Raw genomic sequence first — 13,111 nt, 5'->3', positions numbered from 1 at the left:
CTGTCAACAACGCCTCCAGACAAGTAATAGATTTATAAAATTATTTGTAACCCAAAGGACAGATAGAAGGTGTATCTACTGTATACAAAGAGGTCTTGCAAATTAAATAGAAGGGGTGAGCACCCCAAAATAAAGATCACAAAGGATGTGAAGAGACACATTCACAGAATGATAATCCAAAAGGCTAAGCAAATTTAGGACGAGATGCTCAAATTCCCTAGTGGTCAAATAGCCTCAGACTAAAGTAATAATGTGGTGTCGGGTTACATCCACCAGACAGGTGAAAATTATTTTTATTTTTATTGCTATTTATTTTTTTGTGAAAATTATTTTAAAAATATCAGACAGGTGATAGTACTTTTTCCTGAATGGATGTTGAAAGATCCTGCAGTATGCTTTACCTAGGCAATCCTGCTCCTGAGAATATGTCCCGTGGAAATAAAAGCACAATACACAAGTCTCTATATACAAGCACGTTTATTGCAGCATTGTTTGTGGACACGCACACACACACCACACCCCCATTTCCCCCCCCCCTCTGAAATGAAAACAAAGAGTATGCTATAAATAGAGAGGATGCGTGAAAAATTAGTAATACAGTTGACCCTTGAATTACCTGGGGGTTGGGGCACTAATCCCCTAGGCAGTCAAAAATCCACATATAACTTTTTAATCCCCCCAAACTTAGCCTACTGTTGACTGGAAGCCTTATTGATAATGTAAGCAGTCAGTTAACACATATTTGGTATGCTATAGGAATCATATACTGTGTTCGTACAATAAAGTAAGCCAGAGAAAAGAAAATGCTATTTTAAAAAAGTCACAAGAGAAAAAAAAAACCATTAACAATACTGTACTGTATTTTTCCATAAAAAGCTGTATATAAGCCAGTTTAGACCCAGGTTGTTCAAGGGTCAACTCTATACTAATGCAATGGAATATTATGCAGACATAAAAAATAATGAAAAAACCCCAAATAATGAAATAGAGCTTTACAAATATGCATGAAAATAAGATGCAGAAAAGTGTGTTAAATATCTCATTTTTATGAAATACATGTTTTAAGCTATGTGTGTAATTTGTATATAATTATTTGGCCAGGAAGAAAAATATGAGAGGACACATAGTAAGTCGTTACTATAGGTTAGATGGTTAGAGTGGAGAGGGAGATGGGGGAGTAAATAATGTGGGTGGAGGAGTGGGCCTGTACCAGGGGAAAATACAAAGATCATACTAAGGAAAAACCCCATGTATGTGTGTATTTTTCTTCTTTTCTTTTTTTTTAAAGATTTTATTTATTTATTTATTCATGAGAGACACACAGAGAGAGAGGCAGAGACACAGGCAGAGGGAGAAGCAGGCTCCATGCACGAAGCCCAATGTGGGACTTGATCCTGGGACTCTGGGATCATGCCCTGAGCCAAAGGCAGATGCTCAACCGCTGAGCCATCCAGGCATCCCTGTATTTTTCTTCTTCACGAAAAGTCTAGGAATTCATTCTGCAACCTCTTCTTTGTGTAGCCCCAAAGAAGGTAATCATTGTTAGGTCTATTGCTGGTGACTGCAACTGTCAGCCTGTGTGCAAGGCCAGCTCCCTGGTGGAGGAAGAAAATTCCAGTCGCTGTGAGGCGGAACCTTCATTAGAGTGCGGGGACCATGGTTTTGCCCAAGACCACGAAAATGCAGAGGGTGCATCCGTCCACTTTAAATAATGCTCTTCAAAACTTAATTACTAGTTAGCAAGAATTGCTAGCTAAAAAGGGAAGTTCCCCTGGTGTCACACATACAACCCATCCCTGTGTCATGTCATAAGTTATGGAATTGATTGGAAGGCTGTTCCTCTACCTCTATGCCAAAATTCTTCTGGAAACTGTGGTCTGTCTTTCAAATAAATCTAAGTAAGAAGGGGGCACCTGGGTGGCTCAGTGGTTGAGCGTCTGCCTTTGGCTCAGGTCGTAATCCCAGGGTCCTAGGATCGAGTGCCGCATTGGACTCCCCACAGGGAGCCTGCTTCTCCCTCTGTCTCTCTCATGAATAAATAAATAAAATATTTAAAAAAAAACATGACTAAGTAAGGAAATATATCCTCGAAGAGTTATAAGTTATCTATGCTGCATTTCTTTTTTTTTTAATTTTATTTTTTTATTCATGAGAGACACACAGAGAGAAGCAGAGACACGGGCAGAGGGAGAAGCAGGCTCCGTGCAGGGAGCCCGATGTGGGACTCGATCCTGGGACTCCAGGATCACGCCCTGGGCCGAAGGCAGGCGCCAAACCGCTGAGCCACCCAGGGATCCCTATGCTGCATTTCTAATAACGTACTTGCAATGGGTAATGGGGAGCTTCCCATTCATGGTTCCTACAGCCAGGAAGGAGGTCCATCAATCCGATACAAAGATGCAGGATACAGCCGTCTTCACCTCTCCAGGAAGAAATGACAGGAGCCTGAGCTGAGGCTTGGGCAGTGCGTGTGGAAAAGACTGTTTCTCAAAGCCATGTAAGTATTTTGAAGGGAAACTTAGATGGTACCATTTGTAGAAACAGACAAGTCTGGAAGAAGAGTAGGTTTAGGGAGGTGAGAGATTTTAGACTGTCCACAGGTGGAATTGGAGATCCATGCCAGTCATGGTGGCGGTAAAGGATGAGCAGGGACTTGGAAACATGAGCCTTGAACTTAAGAGAGAGGAAAGGTCTGCAAGAGAAGCCTCAGTTGCCAAGAGTCTAGAGAGAGAAGAAAAGAGGAGAGGCAGAGACTGCAAATGTCATGTCATGTAGGGATGGGTGGAGGAAGGATGAAGGTGGGACAGGGGGGACAGGAAGCCAGGAGATAAGGGCAATGTCTGCCACCAAAGCCACGGTTCTGTGAAAGAGCTTGATCAGCACCGGCACATGCTGCCTACTGAGTGGAAATGTGGAGGACGGGTGGGAAGCACTTGGAGTAGGCAATTAGAAGTGATCGTTCCAGAAAAGCATGTCAGTAATCCATTTGAAAGCCGGATGGTGAAGGTTTAAGGAGTAGTTGGTAAAGAGGCGGAGGCAGTGAATGTAGACCACACTTCCAAGCTGTTCAAGGTGAAAAGTGGTGGCAGAAAGAAGCAAGGTTAAGTGAGAGCCACTTGGGGTGGTAGGAACGTGGTCATGTTAAGGGTCGAGAGAGAGGGGCCACGTGAAGGGCGAGACAGAGCTTTAAAAGGAACATAATCAACTGATTGAATGATGTCCCTTGGCAGCAAGGGAAGCAAGCCTAGGACAGGGGAAGGAATACGATACAAGTTTCTTTTAAGACTTGGAGATGAGGAAAAGGACTGGTGAGTGGGAGGAAGGATGGGTGGATGGATGCAGAGAAAAACGTTTAAACAATGTTGATGATTTTTTATTTTTTTAAAATATTTTATTTATTTATTTATGAGAGACACAGAGAAAGGCAGAGACACAGGCAGAGGGAGAAGCAGGCCCCATGCAGGGAGCCCAACGTGGGACTCGATCCTGGGTCTCTAGGATCAGGCCCTGGGCTGAAGGCAGCGCCAAACCACTGAGCCACCCAGGCATCCTGATTCTTTTAATTATAAACAAAATACATGTCTGTTTTAGGGAAATTGGAAAATGCAGAAAGTTGAGAAGAAGATGGAAGTAACCTGTAGTCCCGTCACCCAGGGATAACATTTGGTTATATTTCCACGTATTATTTTCTACACAAATGTTTACTTTTGTCTTAAAAATTTGGGAGCCTAGCGTGTAATTTTGAACGCCCTCTCCTTAATTCTTCCTGAGTATATTTGAGCATTTTCTCATTCTTCTATATATTCTTTGCAAACAGCACTACGAATGGCTGCAAAATTGAAAGACTGTGGCCCATTTTGTTTAACTATTTTTGTCTTAGTGAGCAGTCCTGTTGTGCTCAGTTTGTCCATGTTATAAATAATACCAGCATTCTTAGGAAGGATTCCCAGAAGATAGATGACCAAGTAAAGTTGTGAATTTAAAAAAAAATTTAATAGATTGCTTTCCAGAAAAGGTGTATCAATGTATACTCCTAGCAGGCTTAGTGAGGGTTACTGTTTCATCTCACCCTCACTAAATGTGGATGTTGTGATAAAATACACACAAACAAAAATGTCTTTCTAATTACTAGGCCAAAAACATATGTTATTTTAATCTGTATTTCTACTATTACATATAGAGTTTAACGTTTTAAATATCTTGATTAGATTTTATTTTTTATATGTATATTTTTTATTGGAGTCAGCCATTGATTAGATTTTTATATTTCATTTGTGTACCATCTACTTTTGGTCTTTCCTTTTTTTTTCTATTGGGCTGTAAGTTTTCCCTGCTTCCTTCTACAACCTCTTTACATAATCACAATACTTACAAACACTGTTACATTGTTTCAAAGCAAAAAAATCTTAGTTTTTGGTAAGTCTTTTAATTTTGTTTTTTGTTTGTTTGTTTTTTAGGTCTTTTAATTTTGTTCATTGCGTGTTTAATCTACAAAAGTTTTCATTTTGAATATGGTTGACTATATTATCTTTTTTCTATTTCTTTTATATTAAGAAAGTCCTCTCTAGCCCCAAGATATTTAAAAAATTCACTTTTATTCTTGTCTATGCATTTATGGTTTCATTTTTTCCACTCTCTAAACCACCTGAAATTGATTTTTATGTGAAATATGAAGAAGTGATCCAATTTTATTTATTTCATCATAGTTAACCAATTCACCCAACACCATTTGTACATTATATTTCATTTTCTTTCTGATTTGGGATACAACTTACTCTTAGACTAAAAAACATTTAAAGATGTGACGGTCTTTTTCTGGGCCACCATACATTCCTTTGATCTGTCTGTCGTTCAACTCTAGTTCTAGTGCTGCTTTGTTTTAATTACTGTAGCTTTAAATTGTGTTTTAATATTAGAAGATAATAGTTTCTCTAGCCTATTGCTTTCTAAATGAACTTAGAATCTCTCAAGTTCTCCTTATAAAAATCCTGCTGAAGTGGTTATGGCAATAGCATTAAACTTATAAGTTACTATGGGAAAAATCAACATCTTGGCCCTCTAGTTATATGAGGCAGCACAGGTATTGGTAAAGTGTTCAGCCTTGGAAGTCAGACTACTTGGGTTCAGATTCTGGCATTGCTATTTCTTAGCTGTGTGACTTTTAGAAAGTTACTTAATCTTTCTGTGCCCAGTTTCTTTTTTGGGAGGGGGGCAAAGGGGAGGGTCAGAGGCAGAAGGATAGAGAGAATCTTAAGCAGGTTCCGTGCCCAGTGCGGAGCCTGATGCAGGGCTTCATCTCACGATCCTGGGATCATGACTCAAGGCGAAATCAAGAGTGGGACACTTTACTGACTGAGATGTCCAGGTGCCCCTATGTTCCAGTTTCTTAATCTGTAAAATGAAAATACTATTAGTACTTACTTGTAGGGTTTGTGTACAGGTTAAGTAAATTAACACCTGTGTAAACAGGAACTTAGAACAGCACATGACACACAGTAAGTATTTTGTAAAAACTAAGTGTGGTATCTCTCCATTTATTAAAGTGGGCTGGGGCCTTTACGTAAAGTACAGGCAGTCCTCTCTTTGCATGGTTCTGATATTCACGATTTTCACTTACCATGATTTAATTAAATAACACCAGGCTGCTGACAACACGATTGAATTTCAGTCAACGTGGTGTATTAACTGAGTTATTGCATAAAGTACAAACTTAGGCTCTCTCTTCAGTCCACAAATTCACCATGTGAGTAACAAAAGCTTAGTGTCATTAGTGAGCAGTTGTATCATTTCTCTCAAAGTCTATTGGTGATTGTTCGCTGAGCAAAACTGTGTGGTTGTGTTGCCTCTTTGTCTCTCAGTGATAAACTCACATAACATTTTATAAAATGGACCATTGAAAGAATGAATTGGACAAGAAAGATAAAAAGTGCAGCAAAGAAACCAAAAGTGATATTGCTAGAAGCGAAACACAGATTAGAAACATAAGTGAGGTTAAAAAAGAAATAGCTAAACTTGGGAATTGGAGAGATCCTAGAAATGCAGCCCGAGAAATTTTTTAAAAAAGATTTTTATTTACTTATTCATGAGAGACACACAGAGAGAGGCAGAGACACAAGCAGAGAAGCAGGCTCCTCGCAGGGAGCCCGATGCGGGCCTCGATCCTAGGACCCGGGGATCTCGCCCTGAGTGGAAGGCAGATGCTCAACCACTGACCACCCAGGTGTCCCAGCCCCAGGGATTTAATGAGGGTGAAATTATTGACATAAATGGTGTTAGGAAAAGTTGTCGTGACAAAAAGAATAAAGATGTCCCAAAGACAGTGACACCAGCAAACATCCACATGTAGAGGGGATTCTTGGAGAGATTTCACCACACTGAAAGTGTGAAGGATAAAATGCAGAATGTTGATCCAGAACTTTAAAAGGAGTTTGCCAATTTGTTAAGGTGTAGAACATATAGCTCGCTGGCTTGTATTGTAAGTTATGAGGAGAAGGAAAGCACTGTGAAAACTAACATTGGTAAGTTTATTACAAAGTAATGCAACATTTTTTTTATTTTTTTAATGCAACATTTTAATATTCAGTGTTTCTAAGGTTTAAATGGCAGTGTACTACCAAAATAGTAATTTAATTTTTTCCCATTTCTTTATAAACTTATAATGGAATGGGCAGTAAGAGAATTTTTAGTGTTTTGATAAAAATTTGTAAAGGTCCTAGAACAATTGTAATTTTCTCCATGGATTATTAAGATTACTTTGCATGGTTTCAACATTTATGGTTTAGCTTTTGGTTCTGTATTACCTGGCTTGTAACTTTTTTCATATAGGCCATCCCATATACACATTTCTTTTTTTTTTTCCAGACACACATTTCTTAGTAAGATTTTTTTCTTAGTTGTTTAAAATGTATTGTTGTTGCTGGAAGCGGGATTTGTTTTTGTTATTTTGTTTTTATTATTTCTAACAGGATATCGCTAATGAATAAGAAAGCTCTTGCTTTTTGTGTATCTACTTAGTGTCTGAATACTTTCAGCTCTTGCTGTACCTAACAGATTCTCGGTTGATTTGGCGCCTGTCTCCTGGTAATTATGGCTCCAAATTTTACATGGAACAGGTGCATAAAAAAGATAAAATCAAAATAAAACAAAACTCTGGCTAACTCAGAGAGAGGGTTGCTTGCCTTCTTCTGTTTTGGGGCTAGGTCCTTGTTTCTGACAGCATAGGTCAGTGGGCTTGTTTCCAAAGCAGTCTTGATGGCATGGAAGATGACCCTGAGTTCAAATCTCCAATGGCCACATACTAGCTGTGTGATCTAAAACCTGCGTGGACTAAACCTTAGTAAGGACATTTCCCTGAGATAGAAGGATTAAGTGAGATACTGCGTATAAAGCGCCTCTCTGGGAGTTAGCACGAAGAACAAGGTCAATAACTGTTAAGTATTATTATTTTAGTATTATTATTTTAATATTTTTATCTTTTTGTATTGAGATATAATTGACATATAACATCATGTTAGTTTCAGGTGTACAACATAACAATATTTGTATATATTGCAAAATGATCACCACAATAAGTCTAATTTAACATCCAGCACCACACGTAATTACAAATTTTTTTCTCGTGATGAGAATTTTTAAGATCTGCTCTCTTGGCAACTTTCAAGCATACAATACAATATTACTAACTATGGTCTCCATACTGCATTATCATCTCCGTGACTTGTTTATTTTAAACATTTTTAATATATTAATTTATTTTGAGGCAAGGAGGGGCAGAGGGAGAGGGAGAATATTAAGCAGACTCCACGCCCAGCATGGAGCCCCAGGTGGGGCTCGATCTCATGACCCTGAGATCATGACCGGAGCCAAAATCAAGAGTTGGTTGCTTAACCGACTGCATCACCCAGGCGCCCCATGACTTGTTTCTTTTATTTTTTGACTTGTTTCTTTTATAACTGGAAGTTTGTACCTTTGAATCCCCTTCAACCATTTCACACCACCAGTCTGTTCTACGTATCTGAGTTCAGTGGGGTATATGTGAGATCATACAATATTTGTCTTCTCTGTCTGATTTATTTCATCTAGTATAATGCCCTCCAGGTCCATCCATGTTGTCACAAATGGCAGGGTTTCCTTATTTTTTAAAAGATTTTATTTATTATTTATTCATGAGACACACACACAGAGAGAGAGAGAGAGAGAGAGAGAGAGAGGCAGAGACACAGGCAGAGGGAGAAGCAGGCTCCATGCGGGGAGCCTGACGTGGGACTCGATCCCGGGTCTCCAGGATCACGCCCTGGGCTGCAGGCGGTGCTAAACCGCTGAGCCACCTGGGCTGCCCAGTTTCCTTATGTTTTATGGCTAAAATTCCATTGTGTGCGTGGGTATACCACATTTTAAAAATATTTTATTATTTTAAAAGTTATTATTACTTACAAACAATTTATTTTTTCCTGGCCCAGCTGTGCTGCTTCGGCACCCACCCATGCTTTGTTTAAGGACTTTCTGCCAGGACTATGGCACATGGTTGGGTATGTTGCTGGTTTTCAATGTCATTGCATCTCTTTAGCTCCGTGGTTTCTTATGTATTTAAGTGAGGAAAGTGTTCTTAACTCAGAAGTCAATAAGAAGACATCCTGAGTTGGAAAGAAGGGTCTGGCATAGATATGTCTTCTCTCATTCTTCCCACATTTATTTGGTTGATACAGCCTGTGAAGCCCATCTCTAGAGCCTCTTGTATCCCCCCACCACTCCCCTTCCCTTTCCATTCCCACTGTCTTACATCTGGACCTTGGCTTGCACTTGAACGTCTGTGATAGCTTCAATTTTATATTTAAAGATTTTATTTATTTAGAGAGAGAGTGTGTGAGCAGGGGGAAGGGGAAAGGGCAGAGGGCTAGAATCTCAAGGAGATGGTGCTGAGTGTGGATCCTGATGTGGGGCTCGAACCCAGGGCCACTAGATCGTGACCTGAGCTGAAATCAAGAGTCCGTCGCTTAACCCACTGAGCCACCCAGGTGCCCCTCTGTAATAGCTTCTAAATAGATCTTTCTGTGAACAAGGGGTGGTAGAAAAGGAGGTGGGTGGGGGGTGGGGGCGACTGGGTGACGGGCACTGAGGGGGGCAGTTGATGGGATGAGCACTGGGTGTTATGCTATATGTTGGCAAATTGAACCCCAATAAAAATAAATTAAAAAAACAAATAGATCTTTCTGCCTCTCTCTTCTGACTGCGGTTACCCAGACCTTGCATCAGGAAATTCTTTCTTCTTCTTCTTCTTCTCCTTCTTCTTCTTCTTCTTCTTCTTCTTCTTCTTCTTCTTCTTCTTCTTCCTCTTCTTCTTCTTTTTTTAGGAAATTCCTTCTAAACCACTTCCCTAACTTACCGTCTCACCATTGCTAATACCATTAGTAGCTTCACCTCCAAACATGCCCAGTTACTCCTCATTCTTCAAATACATCTGTGCTTTTCTGCTACCATGTGTACTCACAATTGTTCCTCCAGCCTAAAATTCTTGCCTAGTCCCACCTCCATCCTTTAAAACCCTGCTCATTGTCATATGCCATGCCTTCATGAAACCCTTCTTGATTTTTCTTTTCCTACCCTCTCCCTCAGAAATCAGAGCAAATAATTTCTTCTTCCGTGTTACAAACTTATTTGCTTGTACTTAAATTTTCCCTTTCTTAAGTTCTTCTTAGAAGTAGAGTAGATCTCCTGGGATGTCTGGGTGCTCACTCAGTTGAGCGTCTGCCTTTGGCTCAGTGGTCCTAGGATCGAGCCCCGTCTTGGGCTCCTTGCTCATAGAGGAGCCTGCTTCTCCCTCTCCCTCTGCCTCTCCTCTGACTTGTGCTCTCTCCCTCTCTCTCTCTCAAATAAATGAATATAATCTTTAAAAAAAGAGAGAGAGAGAGAGAGAAGAAGAAGTAGAGTAGATCTCCATAAACTGAAAGTTTCTCAAGCACAAGAGCCATTGCCCCAGCATCTGGAGAGGTCCTGGGGGATCTTAACATTGTATTGTATTTGTCTGCTTGCCATTCACCCATTTCCCCACTTGCCCCCCACATTTGAAGAAAGGTAAGGACGGTGTCTTGTTCACTACTATATCACTGGTGCCTAATTGCAGAGCCTCGCACATAGTAGGTGCTCAATAAAAGCTTGTAGAATCAAAGAATAGCCCTCCTGCTTCATTGACCCCCCCCCGACCCTGTGATTCGGGCCTCCTGTCTACTTCATCAGCTACTGCCACCGCTCGGAATTGCCTGCTTCACCTCTCAGATCTTGAACTCTGCAATGCCTGCCAATGACCGAAACTTTCCATCTTTTGGCGGATTTTTTCAACCCCATTGCTGTGACTGATGGCCCCCTGACCTCTCCCTGTTCTTCCAGTCAGCCCCTCTGTGACTTCCTTCACCTCCCTTCTCAACTCAACATTCTGTTTCTGTTCTTTCCAGAGCTCCGGCTAGGGTGGGGTCACTGGGGCACAGAAATTTAGAGGGCACCGCATTTTTCTCCCACCACCTCTCTGGTCTCTGTTGGAAGCCTCACCCTGGCCCCAGGCCAGCCCCCTTGGCAGTCGCAGAGATGGATGGAGCGAGAGGCCCGAGGTCAAGGGCTGGGAGCGCACCAGCCAGGGGACCTTTTGTGCACAGGGCTGCCCCTCCCCCTTCCAAGAGCAGCTTCCATTGAAGAGAAGGCAAGTTTCACGCTTCTTGCCCCGGGCGCCAAAAATGCTGGTTAGGGCTCTGGTTCTGTCCTCCCTTCCCTCGCCCCTTGACACTGTGCCAACCTCATGCTGCTTTCCCTGCTTCAGAGCTACAGCGAGCCCTGTCACTGGGCTTCCTGGGACCACCACCAGTTCCAGCCGGCTGCCCTTGGTAGATGCTTGATGGCTAGCTGCTCATCTGTCCTTTTAACTGCTAGAGGATGGATCTTGGGCAGAATTTGTATTGGGAATATTTTGTTGCAGGATGCAACACACACACACACACACACACACAGAACCTGAGAGTGAGCTGACAAGTCCCTCTCAAAGCCTCTGTTGCCTCATCTGTAAAATGGAAATGATAATAGTATCTACTTTATTGCATTGTTCTAAGGCATAAAGTGCACAGCAGAGTGCCCAGTACATACAGCAAGCACTCAACAGACATGAGTTACCTCCCTTGAGTTTTGAATTATCCTCCTGCATTTGCTCTTTCCAAGACTGTAGTGAGGATTACATCAAACAAACAAACAAAAAAAAACTAGTGAACACACTTGCTATAGTAGGTTTAATAAATGTTAGTTAAGACCAATTCCAGAGGCCAGGCAGCAGCTCTTCTCCCCTCCCTCTCCCCGTCTACACCGCACCTCCTCAATACTATCCCCATCAATGATCTGAAAGGCTCCTAAGAGCATTTCCCTTTCAGGATCTAGAAACTCAAAACTTCTTGAGCTGATGCCAAGAATGTTCACTGCAATCAACTTTGTCTCTGTCATAAAGAGGCCAGCCTTGGGTTTCGAATTTTGCCACTGAGTGTTGGTCTCCTCCTTGACTGCAGTAGGAGATTTAAGTGCAGTTGAAATCAAAGCCGTTTGATTCTATCAGTGGGTTTTTAAAACCCAGGGACATTTTTATCCATATTTTGAAATCTCAATCAACTGTAAGGTCAGAATTGCAAAAAAGGTTACTATAAAGTTCTTTACTCACTTTTACCCAAATGTGTTTCTTTTCCAAAGCCCAGCATTCTATGTGCATGTTCATTGTATGTTGTTTCCAGCTGACTTACCTTTAGAAAAGTCCTAGCCACAGGAAATGCGTGCCCTGGAAGTGACTCGGGCCCTACGAGAGCACATATCTTGCACACTTAACCGCCAAGGAAAGTGGACTCACAGCTCCACATGTGAACTAAACCAGGTTCTATTTTGCTATGTCTGGAAACACCTGATTCTGTTAACATTTTGCTTATTATACAAGAATGATGTTTTAAACTAGCTCATAGCATTTTCGGAACAAAATATTTAAATTTTGATAAGGTCCAATTTTTCAACTTGTTTCCTTTATGGTTTGTGCTTCTGGTGTCAAGTATACAAATCTCTGGTCCCAAAGATTTTCCCCTATGTGTTTTTTTTTTCCCCTGAAAGTCATGTATTTTACATTTAAGTCTGTGACCCATTTTTGTATAAGGTGTGCCTATGGATGCCCATGTGTATCACTTGTTGGGAATAGTTTATTACCTCCATTGAATTGCTTTGCAGCTTTGGGAAACATCCGTTAGGCACATTGGTATGAATCTATTCCTGAGTTCTCTATTCTGTTCCATTGATCTATGTGTCTATTCTTTGGCCAATACCACACTGTCTTGATTATTATAGGTATAGAGTAACCCTTAATATCAGGTGGAGTGATTCCTCCCTCTTCTTTCTTCTTTTTATTCAAGATTGCTTGAGCTACTCTAGGGCCTATGACTTTCCATATAAATTTTAGAATAAGCTTGTCTGTATCTACCAATCCTTGCTGATATTTTTATAGGAATTGCATGAAATCTATAGATTGGTTAGGGAGGAATTGGCATTTTTACTCCGATGAGTCTTCCAACCCATGAACACAATATATTCCTCCATTTATTTAGGTGTTCTTTGATTTCTTTCATCAATGTTTTGTAATTCAAGTGCACAAGTCTGTACGTGTTTTGTTAGATATGCACCTAGTTCATTTTTATTTTTTTCTTTTTTAAATATTTTATTTATTTATTCATGAGAGACACAGACTGAGAGAGAGAGAGAGAGGCAGAGACACAGGCAGAGGGAGAAGCAGGCTCCATGCAGGGAGCCTGATGTGGGACTTGATCCCGGGACTCCAGGATCACACTCTGGACCGAAGGCAGGCGCTAAACCGCTGAGTCACCCAGGGATCCCCTAGTTCATTTTTCTTAAAGTGATTGTAAATTATACTGGTTTTCCGTTTTGGTTTTTAGATGTTCATTGTTAGCATAAGGAATGCAATTGATATTTTGTGTCTTGTATCTTGCAACCTTAATGGATTAATTTCTAAGTTGCAAGAGTTTTGTATCAATTTCTTGGGATTTTGTATTTATACAATCATGTCATCTGCAATATAGTTTTATTTCTTCCT

At 40.8% G+C, this 13,111-nt stretch overlaps 1 long non-coding RNA gene across 3 annotated transcripts in view; it reads left to right on the top strand.

Moving 5' to 3' along the window:
- Positions 1 to 13,111, top strand: part of LOC144308471 (uncharacterized) — a 349,376-nt gene that overhangs the window by 302,851 nt on the left and 33,414 nt on the right. The gene's annotated exons all lie outside the window — the stretch shown is intronic.

Source organism: Canis aureus, chromosome X, assembly GCF_053574225.1.
Source record: "Canis aureus isolate CA01 chromosome X, VMU_Caureus_v.1.0, whole genome shotgun sequence".
Lineage (NCBI taxonomy): Eukaryota > Metazoa > Chordata > Mammalia > Carnivora > Canidae > Canis > Canis aureus.
The sequence above is the reverse complement of the archived record's forward strand: the minus strand, read 5'-3'. Positions and strand labels throughout refer to the sequence as shown.